The sequence below is a fragment of the Eptatretus burgeri genome, chromosome 6 (assembly GCF_056783735.1).
Source record: "Eptatretus burgeri isolate ZD-2024b chromosome 6, Ebu_testis_v1, whole genome shotgun sequence".
Taxonomy (NCBI): domain Eukaryota; kingdom Metazoa; phylum Chordata; class Myxini; order Myxiniformes; family Myxinidae; genus Eptatretus; species Eptatretus burgeri.
The window spans coordinates 87,650,600-87,672,887 of record NC_140966.1 but is presented as its reverse complement, the minus strand read 5'-3'; the positions used below and the strand labels follow the sequence as shown (position 1 = coordinate 87,672,887).

Genomic DNA, 22,288 nt, shown 5'->3' with positions numbered 1-22,288 from the left:
CCTCCAAATCATTGTGGCATGTTTCTGGTGTATGTTCCCCCTCCATCCTCTTCCTTACATCAAATGGCCACAGAGCTGAGACGGCACGTGAAAAGGCTAAATGCCTAAACTCGGTGTTTGCTTCAAAACCTTGTGTCCCAAACTCATTGCTTTCTGTACCCACCTTACCCAGTCGCACCCAACTGTGCCTGGACTCTGTTTCCTTTTCTTCTGACAAAGTGGAGAGCTTGCTGTCAAACCTCGACTCAGATTCTGCAACGTGTCCTAAGCTCAAGTGTCCTAAAAACCTGCTCTGTTGCTCTTGCTCGCCCTCTCTCTGTTCTATTCAAAAAAAAAATGTACAAAAACAGATCCCTGCAGCCACAAACCAATTAGCCTTCTCCCAATCATTAGCAAGGTTATGGAATCCATCATCGCTTCAGACATTAAAATCTTCCTCTTCTCCAATGGCCTGATTTCCGATCATCAATTTCGATTCAGACCAGGTCACTCTTCCCAGTATACGCTGCTTCTGCTCTCTCAAGAATGGATGGAGATCCTCAATGCCAGACGTTAAATCAGAGCCATATCCCGTGACATATCGCATACTTTCGATATGGTCTGGCACCCTGCCCTTCTCATCGAACTCTCTTCCCATGGTATCCAAGGCCATCTCCACTCATGGCTCGCAGATTTCCTCTCCTGTCGCAGCCAACGTGTGGCCCTAAATGGAGTCCTCTCATCCCCTCTTCTTGGCCAGGCTCGAGTTCCTCAAGGCAGTCTTCTGGGCCATGTTCTTTTTCTGGTTCCATCAATGATCTCTCTGACTCTGGAAAATCCTCTATTTCTCTTTGCCGACGACTCCACCCTCTGCCATACCGTCTGTCATCCCTTAAGGCCCGGTCACACCTTGACGTTTTAGCCAGCGATGGCAACATATTAAAATGTATGTAAAACGCTGGCTTACGTTGAACTTTTGATGTTTTTTTTTTAAAGATTCGGACGTATTCATAGCGACTTGGTCTTATGTATAACGCATTGGTAACGGACACAGAACGTTTCGTTGTGTTATAGATAACTTATACCAACGAATGCTGAACCTGTTGTCGGCCTACACAACCGATGCCCAACGATAGTCTAACTTAGGCATAGCGCGTTGCACGCATCGCCGACGATGTCGTGACGTAGCCTATTAAAAGGCTGACGCACAACTATTCGAATCATAACTGCCGTAGAAATGGAAGTGTCAACATCGCGGTCACACCTTGGCGATCTTGCCAGCCTATGCCGACCTAAGAAAAATGTGTCTAAAACGTTGGGGCACGTCAAATACGGTATGAGTAAGTTTGGTATACGTGAGTAGAACGCTAAAATACGCTATCATACGTCGTAGTAAGTAGAGTACGTCAAGAAATTTTAAACATGTTCAAAATTTTACGACGTACTCGGCGTATGACACACGTTCCGCATGCGATGGGGATAAGTTTTACACATGATATGTGGACGCTTACACACGTCCACAAAGGCAACTTAAGGCCCGGTCACACCTTGACGTTTTAGCCAACGTATGCCGATTTTTAAATTTTTTTTCTAAAACGCTGGCACACATTGAATACGTTATGGGTAACTTTTGATAACATTGAGAGCACGCTGAAAAACACTGCCATACGTCGTTGTACGTTGGATTTAAACGTTGTACTTTTTGGTTGTCCTCAAATTTTTTCATGCTTGAAATTTCACGACGTATACCGGCGTACGACTCACACATTCCGCTACGCTGGCCACAAGTTGTATGCACGGTCTGCGATCGTTGACAGACGTCAACACATGCTACTTGTAAGTTAATCATAAGTTGAGACACGCCGAGGTAATGTTTAGCGTACCCGAAACTTATTTCTAACCTATGATTAACGTGTTGTTGGCACGTTACGCGATCGTTGCCACACATCGACAGACGTTACTTTTAAGTTACTCATAGGCTGAAAGACGTCGGTATAATGGATCGTCCTTGCGTCAGCGTCCACGACCACGGCCAGGACACTTATTTGCAGCATTCTTCAAACTTTTCTTCGGCATGACGAGGATGTTCACACTTCGATGTCTAGCTTGGCTATGATTCCAATTGTCCATCGGCAGCGTCTATTTAAAATAGTCGAGTTTGAGCGTTTTAACACGTTCAGAAGAAACGCTTCAAATTTCCAAACCCCAGCGTCAAAAAACAAAGGCGAGTGACAGCAATTTAAATCGTTCATTGTAAACAATGAAACTAGCTGAGTGTTACCGTTTAAAAGTCGTTGAGTGTAAAAAAAATCCAATTATTGAGCGCAAGCGTCTACTTTCAATAGTGGAGTTGCAGCCATTTAAATCGTTGTTTATCATTTAAATCGTTAAATCGTTAAACGCAAGGACGATCCATCATAACCCACACCCTCCCCCTCACACTCACCTACTACTGCCAACATGAACAAACTACTACTAATACTAATACTAATACTGATACTGTTACTGCTGACATGGACATCGACTCAAAAAGGACTCGAAAACACTGTTGGGTTCCCCTTTTATGAGCAGCATTTTTATATACCAATTCCCAAAACCGCTGGGAACACGTCTTTATATGGCAGTTGTAAGCTAGAAACACGTTCATTTTTTTAATTTTTTTGTCAACCGGAAGACGTCATTGGAATACGTCTACATACGTCGATGTGTGTTGGGACTACGTAAAGAATTGGTTCAAAGCACGTCAAACATAAGTTAGAAATAAGTTTCGCGTAAGAAAGACATTACCGCGACGTGTTTCGAATAATGAGTAGCTTATAAGTAGCCTTTGTGGACGTGTGTAAGCGTCCGCATATCGTGTGTAAAACTTATCCCCATCGCATGCGGAACGTGTGTCATACGCCGAGTACGTCGTAAAATTTTGAACATGTTTAAAATTTCTTGACGTACTCTACTTACTACGACGTATGATAGCGTACTTTAGCGTTGTACTCACGTATACCAAACTTACTCATACCGTATTTGACGTGCCCCAACATTTTAGACACATTTTTCTTAGGTCGGCATACGCTGGCAAGATCGCCAAGGTGTGACCGCGATGTTGACACTTCCATTTCTACGGCAGTTATGATTCAAATCGTTGTGCGTCAGCCTTTTAATAGGCTACGTCACGACATCGTCGGCGATGCGTGCAACGCGCTATGCCTAAGTTAGACTATCGTTGGGCATCGGTTGTGTAGGCCGACAACAGGTTCAGCATTCGTTGGTAAAAGTTATCTATAACACAACGAAACGTTCTGTGTCCGTTACCAATGCGTTATACATAAGACCAAGTCGCTATGAATACGTCCGAATCTTTAAAAAAAAACATCAAAAGTTCAACGTAAGCCAGCGTTTTACATACATTTTAATACGTTGCCATCGCTGGCTAAAACGTCAAGGTGTGACCGGGCCTTTATAAGCTACTCATAAGTCAAAACACGTCGCGGTAATGTCTTTTTTACGCGAAACTTATTTCTAACTTATGTTTGACGTGCTTTGAACCAATTCTTTACGTAGTCCCAACAAACATCGACGTATGTAGACATATTCCAATGACGTCTTCCGGTCGACAAAAAAAAATAAATTAACGTGTTTCTAGCTTACAACTGTATATGAAGACGTGTTCCCAGCGGTTTTGGGAATTGGTATATAAAAATGCTGCTCATAAAAGGGGAACCCAACAGTGTTTTCGAGTCCTTTTTGAGTCGATGTCCATGTCAGCAGTAACAGTATCAGTATTAGTATTAGTATTAGTATTAGTATTAGTAGTAGTTTGTTCATGTTGGCAGTCGTAGGTGAGTGTGAGGGGGAGGGTGTGGGTTATGATGGATCGTCCTTGCGTCCGCGTGTCCACGGGTAGGAGACATCTTTTCACCATTGTTCAAAGTTCTTGAGTTCAACAATGAGCTATAGCTTGTTTTTATGATTTAGGTCTATTCATCACGGGTTGGACAAATGCACAATGAACTAATAATGTGCATAGAGCGCTTTGATTACTTTTAGATACGATATACCAACGAATAATTATCGTGAAGTCGGCGTTCATAAACTATGCCCAACGATAGCCTAACTTATCCATATCGTGCGGCAGTTTATCTTTGCCGGTGACGTGGGGTTTGCTATTCATAGGCTGCCACTCAACGATTTAAATGGCTGCATCTCCACTATTGAAAGTAGACGCTTGCGCTCAACAATTGGATTTTTTTTACACTCAACGACTCTTAAACGGTACCACTCAGCTATTTTCATTGTTTACAATGAACAATTTAAATTGCTGTCACTCGCCTTTGTTTTTTGACGCTGGGGTTTTGAAATTTGAAGCGTTTCTTCTGAACGTGTTAAAACGCTCAAACTCGACTATTTTAAATAGACGCTGCCGATGGACAATTGGAATCATAGCCAAGCTAGACATCGAAGTGTGAACATCCTCGTCATGCCGAAGAAAAGTTTGAAGAATGCTGCAAATAAGTGTCCTGGCCGTGGCCGTGGACGCTGACGCAAGGACGATCCATTATACCGACGTCTTTCAGCCTATGAGTAACTTAAAAGTAACGTCTGTCGATGTGTGGCAACGATCGCGTAACGTGCCAACAACACGTTAATCATAGGTTAGAAATAACTTTCGGGTACGCTAAACATTACCTCGGCGTGTCTCAACTTATGATTAACTTACAAGTAGCATGTGTTGACGTCTGTCAACGATCGCAGACCGTGCATACAACTTGTGGCCAGCGTAGCGGAACGTGTGAGTCATACGCCGGCATACGTCGTGAAATTTCAAGCATGAAAAAATTTGAGGACAACCGAAAAGTACAAAGTTTAAAGCCAACGTACAACGACGTATGGCAGTGTTTTTCAGCGTGCTCTCAATGTTATCAAAACTTACCCATAACGTATTCAACGTGTGCCAGCGTTTTAGAAAAAAAATTCAAAAATCGGCATACGTTGGCTAAAACGTCAAGGTGTGACCGGGCCTTTAGATCGGTAAGCAGCAGCCTCTTCACTCTCTGCAGATCTGGATAAAATCGCAAACTGGTCCAACACGTGGAACATGTCTTTCAATCCTCACAAGACTCACACTCTCATGATGTCTCTCCGAAAGGACCGTTTGGAAACCACCCCCTCCCCCCCATCAACTTTCTCAACAATCCGCTGGAAGAAGTCCTTTCATACAAGTTTCTGGGTCTCACTATCTGCCATGATCTTTCCTAGGAAAGCCACATTTCCAATCTGTACTCCAAAGCCAGTCGCCGACTGGGAATCCTTCATCGTGCAAAGTCCTTCCTCGGCCCACTTGAGCTCCTCACCACATACAAAGCTTTCACCGCAGCCTGATGGAGTACTGCTCTCCCCTCCGGGCTGGTGCTCCTGCCTCTCACCTTTCTCAGCTTCACGCTGTGGAAACCAAGGCATTTAGGATCATTGGTATCTCCTGCGTAGAGGCTCAGTCTTTGGGCCTCTCACTCTCTCACCACAGGCAGGTCAGTGGTCTTGCTGTCTTCTTCTGTCTCCTCTCCAGTCTCACCCCCCCCCCCCCGCTCTGTCTGCAATATGGCCCACATCCCATATTTTCACAGAGTGCTCAAGGTCCGTCAACAACCCCCTTCTCGCAAAACTACCAAATTAACGAATCACTGCTCACCTTCACTCTTTCATTCCTCTTTTTCCCCGCCTTTGGAATAAACTCCCACACTCTCTTCAATCCCACTCTTCTCTCCAGGTCTTCAAAACAGTTGTTCACCACCACGTCTTATCTTCCCCATCCAAAACCTCAATCTTTTCTACCCATTAAGCCACCCCTAACCCACCTCCTTCAAGTTACCTGCTTTCCTTCCTGGAAATCCCTATAGTGTCCATCTTGTATACCCCGTGTTCCCCGCCCCATCCCTCTCCCTTCCACAGATATCCTCATGTCTCTGTTCCCCACTGTTTTGTCCTTCCCTCTCCCACCCCTCTTGTCACATGCCTCCTTTGTTGTGCATTGAGTGTTCGCTCTCACACGAGTCTCGACAATGTATGCAAAATAATAAAATAAAAAACTCCCACTGTGCAATTCAAAACACCTCACTGCACGTCGCTCGAGAGACAGGCTTGTTATAATTGAGGATAAGTGAGTTGCCGTATTGTCATGATTTACACCAAGCAGAATTCAAACATTTATTTTGCAAATGTTATCATAATATTCGTGATTAGTTACATTTTTCCATAGCAATTGAAGCTGAAGATTTAAGAAAAAAAATGTTTTTTTTCAAAAATTTCAAAAAAAACTTTTTTCCAAAATAAAATACCCTGAGGACATACATACGGGAGAGGTAGGTGCAGCCCGGAGGTTGGGTACAATTTCACAAAACGTTGAGGGAGTAATTCAGTGACAATAAAGGATGGGACAGACACTGCACAGATATATAAGACGAGCATGGATCGGCTTGCAACGGTAGCCTCACCGCACATCGCTATATTGGAACAAACACCGCCATATAATTCAAAACACCTCACCACCATCGTATTAAAAACACCTCACCACAACATAACCACCCCATTATTAAAAATACCTCACCACAACATAACCACCCCATCAGTAAAAACACCTCACCACAACATAACCACCCCATTATTAAAAACACCTCACCACAACATAACCACCCCATTATTAAAAACACCTCACCACAACATAACCACCCCATCAGTAAAAACACCCCACCTCCACATCATTGAAAACACTTCAACACTCAGCACTATAGAGACAGGCTTGTTTTAACTGAGGATAAGTATGTGAGTTTCCGTGTTGTCATGATTTACACCAATCAGAATGCAAACATTTATTTTGCAAATTAATATTTAATATTCGTGATATTACATTTTCAAAAAAAATTGACTTCAGTGACAACACAGTAGAGGACAGGACAGATGCTGCATATATATATATATATATATATATATATATATATATATATATATATATATATATATATATATATATATATGTTGTTGTGGTTCTCAGAACCGCATGCCTCCAAAGCAATAACAACCATCATACAGCGGTCCTGAGACAGTTATTCAAATAATGTATGTTCAGATAGTCCCTTCCCTTTTGTTTAGCGGGCCAATGGGACAGTGTGTTGTGTGGATCTCACAGTTAGGTCTGATTATATCTCTATCTTCATTCCTACTCTTTTCCTCTTCTTTCTGAAATAAATCAAAGCAGACACTGCACTCAGACAGCCACCTGTAAAAACTGCAGCCACACCGTCAACGTATGCGTCGTCACAGAGGCCAACACGTGCTGCGGCCGGGGAAGGGGAATAGGAAAACTGCAACAACACCACACGAGCATCGACAGCGGAGCTGCGAGGATACAGCGATACCCTCGAACGAACCTCTGCCGCAAGCTCGAGATGATCTTCTGACGTTTCCAGTGATCTGGGATGAGATTGCTGGTTGCATTGAAAAGGCATACGAACCAATATCTCTTCAAAAGGCGGCACGGATGTTGTTTTTCACAACACAGAAGCAAATGACCCGGGTACGGCGGACGGCTCCTCGCCCCTCCGCCCGGTGAAGCCGCGATCAGGCAGAGGCGTGCTGTGTAGTTCGGATCGCTCAGGCCGCGTGGCACATCACGGAGCAGGCATTGATCAGCACTAATCGCGGGTGCTCGGGCAGGCATACGGGGCCGACACGACCCTCGGACAGTCACCAGGGCACGGTCTGGGAGATCAGTGCAAGGCAATGCATGTCGCGGAGTTCGGTGTGCGGAAATTCATATCATGGAGCTCAGAGTGAGACGATTCCGCAGCTTGGAGTTATCTTGCCAGAAGTGGAGTGGAGGCGCTTCCGGCCATCATGACCGGGCCACACAGTGGACTGGGCCCAATCAGAGCGGCCGATTCGGGTGACGACACATCGCTTCAGGGAAAAGCCCCCACCTTGCAACCCAGGGTCTATAAAGGACGGGTGGCGAGGTCGTCCGTAGTTTCAGATCCAGTTGTGGTTTTGGTGTCTTGCCATCGCTGCTATCGGCTCGTCCCATTCTCTGCCCGACTTGGGATCGATCTCTCCGCCTTCTTCACTCACCCTTCTGTCGTCATCACCTGCGACTCCGCCTCCACTTCTCCGCCCACATGTCGCTGACTCCACCCACCCACCTGGTCCCGTCTACCACTCCGCCCACATGTCGCTGACATCACCCACCCACCTGGTCCCGTCTACCACTCCGCCCACATGTCGCTGACATCACCCACCCACCTGGTCCCATCTACCACTCCGCCCACTCGCTCTCGACTCCGCTTTCTCCAACCAAGTCCCTCCCTTCACGCCCAACGGTCGTGTCTCATTCTCTGGACCGACGCTAGCTGCACGAAGTGCCACGAAACAAGAAATGGCGCGCCAGTTGTCAGGGAGGTATCGCCCAGCAGAACATCCCCCCAAAACATATTGGTGGTGCGATCAGGCAATCGTGCAAGGTATCGAGAGACCGTTAGACTCATCTCCTCTCCTCCTTTTTCTCTTCATCAACTCCTCTTCATTGGTGTGTGTGTGTGTGTGTGTGTGTGTGTGTGTGTGTGTGTGTGTGTGTGTGTGTGTGTGTGTGTGTGTGTGTGTGTGTGTGTGTGTGTGTGTGTGTGTGTCCTGGCGCCTGTCCTCATAAGTTAAGATTGCAGAAGATTATTATTTCAGGTTAAGTCTGCTCTGTGTCTGCTTTTATAAGTTGCTTGTACATTGTCGCACCTCACATTTCTTCCTGTCCCTGCATTACACACAACAATAAACCGACTTTTCACTGTGCCACATAACTTTCCTCACCTGCTTGTAAATAAATTATTATTGTTAGAAATGTTCGCAGCTCGTTTTCGTCTTTTCTTTCATTGATCCAGCATGGTCCGAATCCTAGCTTAGCCGGGACTTTATTCCCAACTATCCGTTCCTTTTAGCTGGTACGTCTTTGGCAGTGTCGCTCGGCTGCATCCGTTCCGATAAAGTGATCCAGTTCAGACAAGGTGTACCGAAGGTGTGTCCCCAGTAATTAAATCACGTGATTAATTAGGTAAACCGGTTAACCCATAGACGGGAGGACACAAGGTCACGCGGTTGAGTTATTGGTGTTCACAGTCGGTTAGCGACCCGCCGCGTCACTAAATTATCCGTGTGCGACGGCATGCAACTCCGGGGAGTCTGGTGGGGAACCTGAGATAGCTTCGCCCCTGGTGGTCTTCTCGCCCGACCCCCAACTATATATATATATATATATATATATATATATATATATATATATATATATATATATATATATATATATATATATACATACATACACACACTATTGTGGATTGGCTCGCGACACTTGCCTCACCGCATGTCGCTATAATGGGACAAACACTGCCACATTATTAAAAAACACCTCACCACATTATTTAAAACACCACCCCCACATTATAAAAAAACCACCTCACTGCCACATTATTAAAAACACCCCACTTCCACGCAACTCAAAACAACTCACCACCACTTTATTAAAAAATAACTTGCCACCACATACCGTAATTCAATACACACCACCATGGTATTAAAAACACCTCACCAACTCATCAACGCCATGTTATTAAAAACACCTTACTTCCACGTAATTCAAAACAACTCCTGCTGTGCAATTCAAACCACCTTACCAGACGTCGCTCGAGAGACCGGCTTGTTTTAACTGAAGATAAGTACATGAGTTGGCATGATTTACACCAAGCAGAATTCACACATTTATTTTGCAAATTAATTTGTAATATTCATGATATTACATTTTTATAAGCAATTGGAGTTGAAGATTTAAGTTTTTTTGAAAAAAATTTTTCGAAAGCTTTCAACAAAAAATACCCCTAGCATATACACACGGGTGAGGGAGGTGCAGCCCAGAAGTTTGGTACGATTTCACTTAAGTTTGGGGGAATGGTTCAGTGACAACACAGGCTCTGCACAAATATACTGTATATATAGATATACATTAGCAAAATACACATTCGCTCTTCATATAAAATATAAGAAAAAAATATACAGTATATTATAAAGCTTGAAGTGTTGGTGTGAGAAATTTCTGAGGATATCCCAAAGACTCAATAGCTCAGTGGGCCATCACCTCATAAGTGACCAGGTCCTTGGGTTTGAGTCCTGCATTGTCAGAATTTTTCACACCAGCCCTGCGCAGGGATTTATTCCTGTTTATCTTTCATACACCTTGACCTAAACCTAAACTTACACAAACATACACGGGGTCTAACTGGCAGGCACGTAAGAAATTGGCAATTATAAAGCTTGCAGTGCTAGTATGAGAAATTTCTGATATCCCGAAGACTCAATAGCTCAGTGGGCTGGCACCAAGTAAGTGATGAAGAAAGGAATAAATCCTTGGATTTGAGTCCGAGGTTGTCAGAATTTTCCCACACTAGCCCCATGCAGGAATTTATTCCTGCTTATTAAATATGTATGTATGTATGTATGTATGTATGTATGTATGTATGTATGTATGTATGTAAAGAGAGAGAGAGAGAGTAAAGAGAGAGTACAGAGAGTGATAGTGAGAATGAGAGTAAAGTGAGAGTGAGAGTGAGAGTGAGAGTGAGAGTGAGAAAGAGAGTGAGAAAGAGAGTGAGAAAGAGAGTGAGAAAGAGAGTGAGAAAGAGAGTGAGAAAGAGAAAGAGAAAGAGAAAGAGATACACATTAGCTCCATTACTTTATAGATATGAAAATATATACATCATGGAGTATGGTATTGTGAATGTACAGGTGAGCTGAGTTGGCAGGATGGCCTCGAGATATGCACACTCTCTTTTAAGCTGGCTTGCCTGGTTTGAATCCTGGTGATTCATAGAGGTAGGGTGATTCATCATTATGTGTGCCATCCCTCTGATGGATGATAAACTGGCGTCCCATCTGCCCACATTAGTCGGTGGATGTAGAAGACCCCAAAGTCCTTCACAAAGAGGAGGTGAGCTATCGCCGGCACGCTGAATAAGTTCCAAATTCCTGCCCTACTACTGCTGAGAAGGCAATGGCAAACCACACAGTTTCACCCTTGCTTAGGAAGCTGCTTCAGCAGCACCAATACTGTGAAGAGTATGGTACATCAGAGAGGCAGATATGGTAAGGTAGTACTCCATATGGAGGGATAGCATGGGTAAAAAAAATGGCCACCACATCGAATGTGCACACACACATACACACACACACACACACACACACACACACACACACACACACACACACACACACACACACACACACACACACACACACACACACACACACACCTTCGAAAGAAACAAAAGACAATATGAAAGCAGAAGATAAATGATATCATTATTATTACAGGTGAGTGTTCCAATTAAAATGGAATATGCAAGTAAATGGTGAGAGTGAACAGGTGAGTGAAGGAATGCAAAAGGGACAAGAAACTGAACCGATTAAGAAAATAAATTGAACGATTGGAAGAAAAAACAACAAATTATTGGCAAGTATGTTAGCACAATTAAAGGAGAAGGTGAGGGGGTCGGGGAGGGGGCATAAAAGTGTGAGTGGATGAGTGAGTGAGAGGGTGAGTGTGAGAGGGTGAGATTAACTGAGTGAGGTTGAAAGCCAATTATGAGGTCAGGCCGATAATTTGAATCGAACCGAGAAGGTGAATGTGATTATGCAATGGTGATGGTGATTGAGAGACCCCGGATGGTGAGATGGTGAGGCTGAAAGGTTAATCATGTGGTCAGGCCGATAATTTGAATCGAACCGAGAAGGTGAATGTGATAATACAATGGTGATGGTGATTGAGAGACCCCGGATGGTGAGATGGTGAGATGGTGAGGCTGAAAGGTTAATCATGTGGTCAGACCGATAATTTGAATCAAACCGAGAAGGTGAATGTGATAATACAATGGTGATGGTGATTGAGAGACCCTGGATGGTGAGATGGTGAGATGGTGAGGCTGAAAGGTTAATCATGTGGTCAGACCGATAATTTGAATCAAACCGAGAAGGTGAATGTGATAATACAATGGTGATGGTGATTGAGAGACCCTGGATGGTGAGATGGTGAGATGGTGAGGCTGAAAGGTTAATCATGTGGTCAGGCCGATCATTTGAATCAAACCGAGAAGGTGAATGTGATAATACAATGGTGATGGTGATTGAGAGACCCTGGATGGTGAGATGGTGAGATGGTGAGGCTGAAAGGTTAATCATGTGGTCAGACCGATAATTTGAATCAAACCGAGAAGGTGAATGTGATAATACAATGGTGATGGTGATTGAGAGACCCCGGATGGTGAGATGGTGAGATGGTGAGGCTGAAAGGTTAATCATGTGGTCAGACCGATAATTTGAATCAAACCGAGAAGGTGAATGTGATAATACAATGGTGATGGTGATTGAGAGACCCCGGATGGTGAGATGGTGAGATGGTGAGGCTGAAAGGTTAATCATGTAGTCAGACCGATAATTTGAATCGAACCGAGAAGGTGAATGTGATAATACAATGCTGATGGTGATTGAGAGACCCCGGATGGTGAGATGGTGAGATGGTGAGGCTGAAAGGTTAATCATGTGGTCAGACCGATAATTTGAATCAAACCGAGAAGGTGAATGTGATAATACAATGGTGATGGTGATGGAGAGACCCCGGATGGTGAGATGGTGAGGCTGAAAGGTTAATCATGTAGTCAGACCGATAATTTGAATCAAACCGAGAAGGTAAATGTGATTATGCAATGGTGATGGTGATGGAGAGACCCCAGATGGTGAGATGGTGAGGCTGAAAGGTTAATTATGAAGTCAAACCAAATAATTTGAATCAAAGGGTGGTGGTGGTGGTGGTGGTGGTGGTGGTGGTGGTGGTGGTGGTGGTGGTGGTGGTGGTGGTGGTGGTGATGGTGGTGGTGGTGGTGGTGGTGGTGATGGTGATGGTGATGGTGGTGGACAAGATCCAAGGTGAGTGAAATGGTGAGATAAGTAATGAGATAATGGAGCTGAAGGCAAGAGTGTGAGGTGAAAAAATAAGAGATATGTGAGGACAGTGAGAGGAGAGGAAATGCAGAAACGTCTCTTGGGGAAAGCTTCACTTCCGAGAAAATGCCCTACATCATCGCCCATCGCCCACCCACCATCACACAACCACTCACACCCACAACCCCTCCCCAACCACCCAGCCCGATCAACGCCCCTCCCCCCTCATGATACAGTAATTATAATACAATTTTTACAACTACCATCAACACAAATTATCATATTGATTGTAATCATCACGCGATTTCTGCATCATAATGCAATTTTACCAACATAAGGTGGAACAGTATATTGATACGATGTGATCTTACAGGATTGGGATTCCAACATTATCTTAGTCCTGTACACGTTAATATATGTCCGTCCACGAAAAGCTGTATGGATTGAAATACACGGACAGGTACATACGACAGTTTGCATCCTCACCTCTCCCTCGTTTCTCTGTTTCTCTCGCTCTCGTGGTCCTGGCTTAGAGTAATCTCTGCTCTCCCTCTCCCTCTCTCTCGCTCTCTCTCTTCTCCGATTGTGACCCCCCCCCCCTCCTCTCTCTCTCTCTCTCTCTCTCTCTCTCTCTCTCTCTCTCTCTCTCTCTCTCTCTCTCTCTCTCTCTCTCTCTCTCTCTCTCTCTCTCTCTCTCTCTCTCTCTCTCTCTCTCTCTCTCTCTCTCTCTCTCTCTCTCTCTCTCTCTCTCTCTCTCTCTCTCTCTCTCTCTCTCTCTCTCTCTCTCTCGCTCTCTCTTGCTCTCTCTCTCCCCCTTCCTCGATCTCACCTCTGCTCAGCTCGCGATGTGCGTTCGCTCCGTCCTATCTCCGCGCCTCTTCTTCCTCTTGGTTTAACACTCTTTCACTCCTCTCTTTCTCTCCCTCCCAATCCCACATACTTCCTCCCTCCCTCTCAACACTCCCTTCCTTTTCATCTTTTCCCCCACACTCACCTTCTTACTCACATGGCACCACTCTCGATATTGCTCTGTTCATCCAACTTTGGGTCTCCTCTCTTAATTCCAACCAGTCTTTTCGTCTGGTCCTGACATATGGTGATCTCACCTACTGGTTTCCCCAGTGTTTCTCTCTTACTCTGATATTTTCTCTCTTTCAATCAATCGTTTTTCGAACACGTACCCCAATTTACACTCCACACTGATGGCTTTTCCATTGAATCTTGCTCTCTGCCGCTCCCGTTATTTGTTTTCTCTTTTACCATTTCAACACTACATATATATATATATATATCCATCCATCCACTGGGACCATACTCTGTGCAAAGCGTTGGTGCTGCCTAAGCAGTCTCCTTGGCTATTGGATACAATTCTGGACGGGTCGCCACTCCAACACAGGATACCAGCATGCTGGCACTCATTTTGCCGACCTCGGAAGGATGACAGGCAGAGTCAACCCCACCTGGTATTAATTCAACAGCCGAGTGGGATTTGAACTCAGGATCCTCGGATCCTAAGCCCACCACCCTAACCATTAAGCCAACACCAGGCATACATATATATATATATATATATATATATATATATATATATATATATATATATATATATATATATATATATATATTCATGTCAAAAACCAATCACATCTATCACCCAGAATTGGAGGGAATAACCAATCAGCTCTGACATAATCATTTATCCCACGTGGATCGGATTTCAATAAATTAATGTCGACGCTCTTCCAGCCAAAGAAAGCTACATAAAGCAACCAAGAAAAACTACACAAGGTAAGCTCTTTGCTGTTTCAAAGTATACCCGGGTTCCTATGCAGCTGTAGACATTCACAAGATGTACAAACATGATAATCCCAATCCTACACACCCCCTCAGTAGCCGAACTGGTTTCATCACCTGTTAATGAGTCATCAGTGACTGATGCGTGTACAAACGTGCATCAACGATGCTCCCAAGCATGCACCACGTGCAATGCCAATGTCAGTTAACACATAAATAACAAGACCCAATCATGTCTCTCACCCGTAATTAGAGGGCAGAACCACTCAGGTCTCACCAAATAAATTACCCCAATGTAACTGATTAGATGAGATTTCTCATGTACAGTATGTGCTACTTGTGAATGTCTGGAGCTGCAACGGAACCAAGATAGGGTTTGAAACAGCAAAGCGCTTACCTTGCGCAGCTTGCAGCTTTATTAGGACTGAGAAGCATAGGGGTTTATATATATATATATATATATATATATATATATATATATATATATATATATATATATATATATATATATATATATATATAAAATGTACCATATTCTGTTGTAGAGCGTCGGTGCTGCTGAAGCAGTTTCTTAGAAAAGATTATACAGGGTGGTTTGCCATTGGTTTCCCAGCAGTTTTCAGGGTCAGCAGAAGGGACACAGTTTAATGTCCATCTGGAGTACGGTACACATTGACGAATCACCCTGCCTGTGAAACAGCAGGATGACAGTTCATAGCTGGGTCGGGATTCCAACACAGGGTAGGCAGTTTAGTGATGAGTGCGCTACCTCTAGGGCATCCCGCCAGTTCATATCGTGATGTTTTAATGAGCATATACAGTTTCTGAATATATTTGTGTATCACTCCTTACTCGCTCTTTGAAACCTCAACTTTTGGAAGCCTTGTCTTGATACCTGCATCATGGTCTGCACATTTTGTCTTGTGACGATTTATGTATCAGGAGCATCCTTTCATGTTACAAGACGTGTTTTTAAATAGATAATACTCAGTTATTTTCCAAGCTGAAAGCCACAGACATTTATTTGAAATTTTTGTTGGGTTGTGTGAAGGTTAATGATTTCAACATCCAAGTTAATGTCAGATCGTATAAAGAACCTCAAGGTTTGCCTTGTTAGAGGGACGATGGTTTTCACTTGAACCTGCAGCTCCTCCATTCTACTTTGCCTTCTCTTCTGGAGGCTGTTTATATCTGTGCGGCAAATGACAGAGAATTAAGGTGTGATTAATGGCAGATGCTCATTGGAATGCAAGGAAGAAAATTTAAAAGTTTTTAACTCTTTCACTCTCCACTGCCTTTTTCAACCAGTTTTAATATGTCTGCTCTTCTTATTCTGTCATTTGTATTGCTAACTTACAGATCACGTGATTTTGTGAGAACATATATATATATATATATATATATATATATATATATATATATATATATATATATATATATATATATATATATATATATATATATATATATATATATATATATATATATATATATATATATATATACATGTATATGTAAATGTACATGTATTCTGATAAACTGTCACCTGTTACAGGGCGTCAGTGCTGCCTGAGCAGTTTTTTGGCGAGGGTTATACTGGGTGGTTTTCCATTTCCTTCCCAGTCGTAGTGAGGGCAGGAGTTTGTCATTTGTTCAGGGTGCGGCGATAGCTCACCTACTCTTCGCAAAAGGACACTGATATTTAACGTCCACCAACTCCTGCTGGCAGACGGGACGCCCAGCGTAGCGTCCATCCAAGGGATGGCACACACATTGATTAATCACCCTGCATGTGAAGCACCGAGATGAGAGTTTATAGCTGGGACGGGATTCGAACCTAGGCTGTACGGCTCAGAGGCAGAGCGTGCACCTCCAGCCCGTCCTGCTAGTTTATACATCAATGTGTGTGCTGTCCCGCAGATGGACATTTATGTATACATGGACTATTATATACACTCGCATCAGCACTGCCATCCTCCAGGCAAGAGTACCAATCTCTGTCCATCTTTGGTGGGCAATTTAAAGTGGTTGTATTTCCACAAGTTTATACTTTCTCCTGGACACACTGTGAACTTGAAATACATTGGGATAATACTATAACCATATTTGGTCTTGCTGAACCAGACTGTAATGTTTTTGTGCTATAAAATGAAACAAAAATAGAATTTTCTACTCAGTGGTATGCTTTATGAGACACACTGTACACCTGAAAAATATTTTTGGGACACTTGTATGTTGCCTTGATGGACCACATTGTGGAGTTGTTTGTGATGTAAAATGCTGAATGATAAATTTTAGTCTTTGATATATTATATATATATATATATATATATATATATATATATATATATATATATATATATATATATATATATATATATATATATATATATACACTTTACTATTATGGTATCCTTACACATTGTGAGAAATAATGAACCATGATTCGTATGTAGGTATATAATAAGTAGAAGCTTTTTGATTATAGGCAAGCATCACCGGCCTCCCGAGAGATATCAATTGAGGTATTTATTTCACAGTTTATAGTTATATAAATTATTATAAAATAGTGATAGAAATTACAATTTTCAAATGCAAGATATCAATTTAGGTTTGTATTTCACAGTTTACATTATAGAAATTGCAATTTTCAAATGCTAGATCTTTATGAAGGTTTATAATTCACAGTTGACAGCTATATAAATTACAATTTTCAAATGCTCGATATTGATTGAGGTTTTATTTTGCAGTTTACAGTTATACAAATTACAATTATCAAATGCTAGATATCTATTTAGGTTTGTTTTTCACAGTTTACAGTAATATAAATTACAATTTTCAAATGCTAGATCTTGATTGAGGTTTGTATTTCACAGTTTACAGTTATAGACATTATAATTTTCAAATGCTAGATATTGATTTAGGTTTTTATTTTTCAGTTTACAGTTATATAAATTACAATAAAGTTTACGATTATGAAAATTACATTTTTCAAACACTAGATGTTGATTGAGGGTTTCATTTCACAGTTTACACTTTTAGAAATTACAATCGTTTTTAGTTATAAAAATTACAATTTTCAAATGCTCAATATTGATTGAGGTTAATTCATATATTACTATTATAGAAATTAAAATTTTCAAATGCAAGATATTGATTGAGGTTTTTATTTCACAGTTTACCATTATAGAAATTACAATGCAGTTTACAGTTATAGAAATTACAATACAGTTTACAGTTATTTCACAGTTTACAGCTATATAAATTATAATTTTGAAATGCTAGATATCAATTTAGGTTTGTATTTCACAGTTTACAGTAATAGAAATTACAATTTTCAAATGCTAGATGTTGATTGAGGTTTGTATTTCACAGTTTACAGTTATAGAAATTGCAATGCAGTTTACAGTTGGAGATTAACAATTTTCAAATGCTCGATATTTATGAAGGTTTTTAATTCACAGTATATAGATATGTAAAGTATAACTTTCAAATGCAAGATATTGATTTAGGTTTTTGTTTTTCAGTTTACAGTTATATAAATGACAATAAAGTTTACAATTATAAAAATTACATTCTTCAAATGCTAGATATCGATGGAGCTTTGTATTTCACAGTTTACCGTTGTAGAAATTACAATACAGATTACAGTTATAGAAATTACAATGCAGTTTACAGTAATAGAAATTACAATTTTCAAATGCTATATATCGATTGAGGTTTGTATTTCACAGTTTACAGTTATAGAAATTGCAATACAGTTTACAGCTCGAAAAATTACAATTTTCAAATGCGAGATATTTATGAAGGTTTTTATTTTTCAGTTTACAGTTATGTAAATTACAATGAAGTTTACAGTTATAGAAATTACAATTTTCAAATGCTAAATTTCGATATCGATTGAGGTATATATTTTACAGTTATAGAAATTTCAATTTTCCAATACTCGATATTGATTGAGGTATTTATTTTGCAGTTTCTAGTTATAAAATTACAATACATTCACAGTTACAGAAATTACAATTTTCAAATGCTATATGTTGATTGAGGTTTGTATTTCACAGTTTACAGTTATATAAATTGCAATACAGTTTACAGCTCTAAAAATTACAATTTTCAAATGCGAGCTAGATATTTCTGAAGGTTTTCATTTTTCAGTTGTATAAATTATAATAAAGTTTACAATAATAAAAATTACATTCTTCAAATGCTAGATATTGATTGAGCTTTGTATTTCACAGTTTACAGTTATAGAAATTACAATTTTCAAATGCAAGATATTGATTGAGGATTTTATTTCACAGTTGGCAGTAAAAGAAATTACAATCGTTCATACTAATAAAAATTACAATTTTCAAATGCTACACATTGATTGAGGTTTTTATTTCACAGTTTACCATTATAGAAATTACAATACAGTCTACAGTTATATAAATTACAATGCGGTTTAAGTTACAGAAATTACAATACAGTTTACAGTTATTTCACAGTTTACAGTTATATAAATTGAATTTTTCAAATGTTAGATATTGATTGAGGTTTTTATTTTGCAGTTTACAGTTATACAAATTACAATACAGTTTACAGTTGTATAATTTACAATACAGTTTATAAATATAAAAATGCCAATTTTCAAATGCTACATATTGATTGAGGTTATTATTTCCCAGTTTACAGTAATATAAATTACAATACAGTTTACAGATAAAGAAATTAGTTTTCAAATGCTGGATATTGAGGTTTTTATTTCACAGTTTACAGTCATGGGAATTACAATACAGTTTACAGACATAGAAATTCCAATTTTCAAATGCTTGATATCAATTAAGGTTTTTATTTTACAGTTTACAGTTATAGAAATTACAATGGAGTTCACGGTTATAGAAATGACAATTTTCAAAAGCTAGATTTCGATATCAATTGAGGTTTATATTTCACAGTTTACAGTTATAGAAATTGCAATTTTCAAATACTCGATATTGATTGAGATTTTTTTTTGCAGTTTACAGTTATAAAATTACAATACATTTCACAGTTACAGAAATTACAATTTTCAAATGCTAGATTTCGATTGAGGTTTTTATTTCACAGTTTACATGAAAGTAATTACAATTTTCAAATGCTAGTTATTTATGAAGGTTTTTAAGTCACAGTTTACAGTTATAGAAATTACAATTTTCAAATGCTGGATATTGATTGAGGTTTGCATTTCACAGCTTACAGTAATCGAAATTACAACTTTCAAAAGCTAGATGTTAATTGAAGTTTGTATTTCACAGTTTACAGTTATAGAAATTACAATTCTCAAATGCAAGATATCGATTTGGGTTTGTATTTCACACTTTACAGTAATAGAAATTTCAATACAGTTTACAATTACAGACATTACAATTTTCAAATGCTAGATATTTATGAAGGTTTTAAATTCACAGTTTACAGCAATAGAAATTACCATTTTCAAATGCTAGATATCAATTGAGGTTTTTATTTCACAGTTTACAGTTATAGAAATTACAATTTTCAAATGCTGGATATCGATTGAGGTTTTTATTTCACAGTTTACAGTTATAGAAATTACAATGGATTTTCCAGTATAGAAATTACAATTTTCAAAAGCTAGATATCAATTGAGGTTTATATTTCACAGTTTACAGTTATAGAAATTGCAATTTTCAAACACTAGATATTCATTGAGGTTTTTATATCACATTTTACAGTTATATAAATTACAATACAGTTCAGAGTTATTTCACAGTTTACCATTATATAAATTGCAATTTTCAAGAGCGAGATATCAATTGAGGTTTTTCTTTCACAATTTCCACTTATAGAAAACATTACATTTTGCAAATGCGAGATATCAAATGAAGTTTTTATTACACAGTTTGCAGTTATAGAAATTACAATTTTGAAATGCTGGATATCGATTGAGGTTTTTATTTCACAGTTTACAGTTATAGAAATTACAATGGATTTTCCAGTATAGAAATTACAATTTTCAAAAGCTAGATATCAACTGAGGTTTATATTTCACAGTTTACAGTTATAGAAATTGCAATTTTCAAACACTAGATATTCATTGAGGTTTTTATATCACATTGTACAGTTTAAAAATTACAACACAGTTCACAGTTATTTCACAGTTTACCATTATATAAATTGCAATTTTCAAATGCGAGATATCAATTGAGGTTTTTCTTTCACAATTTCCACTTAGAGAAAACATTACATTTTTCAAATGCGAGATATCAAATGAGGTTTTTATTACACAGTTTACAGCAGGGGTCTCCAACTTGCGGCCCACGGGCCACATGCGGCCCCTTAGACGGATTTATGCAGCCCACGGTGCCATATTAAGTTTACATTACAATGCGGCCCATGATACTGCCAATTTGTCAGGGTCAATGATCAAAGCGTTCTGTAATTTTTATTATGATTTTGGTTTAAATTAGACGCATGTGTTTTTAACACGATTATTCATTTATCATATTCGTTGGCAAGAAAAATATATTCAGCACTAATTTTTGTTTAAATTTCCGCATATTAATTAAATTTTTTTCCCCAGAATTTACCGTCCTTGTTTTGAGTGCGGCCCTCCGTCCCTCACCACTTTGGTTTTGTGGCCCTCCGCCCAAAAAGGTTGGAGACCCCTGGTTTACAGTTATATAAATTACAATTTTCAAATGCCAGATATCGATTGAGGTTTGTATTTCACAGTTTACAGTAATAGAAATTACAATTTTCAAATGCAAGCTATCAATTGAGGTTTGTATTTCACAGTTTACAGTTATAGAAATTACAATTTTCAAATGCTAAATATCAAATGAGGTTTTTATAACAGTTTACAGATATATAAATTACAATTTTCAAATGCAAGCTATCAATTGAGGTTTGTATTTCATAGTTTACAGTTATAGAAATACAATTTTCAAATCCGAGATATTGATTGAGGTTTGTATTTTACAGTTTACTGTTATAGAAATTACAATTTTCAAATGCTTGATGTTGATTGAGATTTTTATTTTATTATTACTATTTTTTGTATACATTGTCGAGGCTCGTATGAGAGCTAACACACAACGCACAGAAAGGGGGGCATGAGACATGAGGGGTAGGAGAGGGAAGGATAAAACAGTGGGGAACAGAGACATTAGGAGATCTGTGGAAGGAGAGGGATGGGGCAGAGAACATGGGGTTCGACAGGAGAGGAAGTCTGTGAGCCATGAGTAGAGATGGCCTTGGATATCAGAGGAAGAGAGTTTAGTGAGCAGGGCAGGGTGCCAGACCATGTCAAAAGCACACGATATGTCTCAGGATATGGCTCTGATTTCATGTCTGGCATTGAGTACCTCCATCCATTGTTGGGAGAGCAGAAGCAGTATATCCAGGGAACAGTGACCTGGTCTGAAACCAATTTCACAGTTTCCATTATTGAAATTAGAATTTTCAAATGCTAGCTATTTATTGAGGTGTTTATTGGTTCACGAAAAAATATTTT

General features: G+C 39.9%; 1 protein-coding gene across 1 annotated transcript in view; it reads right to left on the bottom strand.

The window, feature by feature from the left end:
- Positions 1–15,765: 15,765 nt before the first annotated feature.
- LOC147025270 (putative bromodomain-containing protein 10) overlaps positions 15,766–22,288 on the bottom strand; it is a 262,359-nt gene continuing 255,836 nt past the window's right edge. Inside the window, exon 13 of the mRNA XM_085886086.1 lies at positions 15,766–15,981. The gene's annotated coding sequence lies outside the window, so the exon portion shown is untranslated. The remainder of the gene's footprint in view (positions 15,982–22,288) is intronic.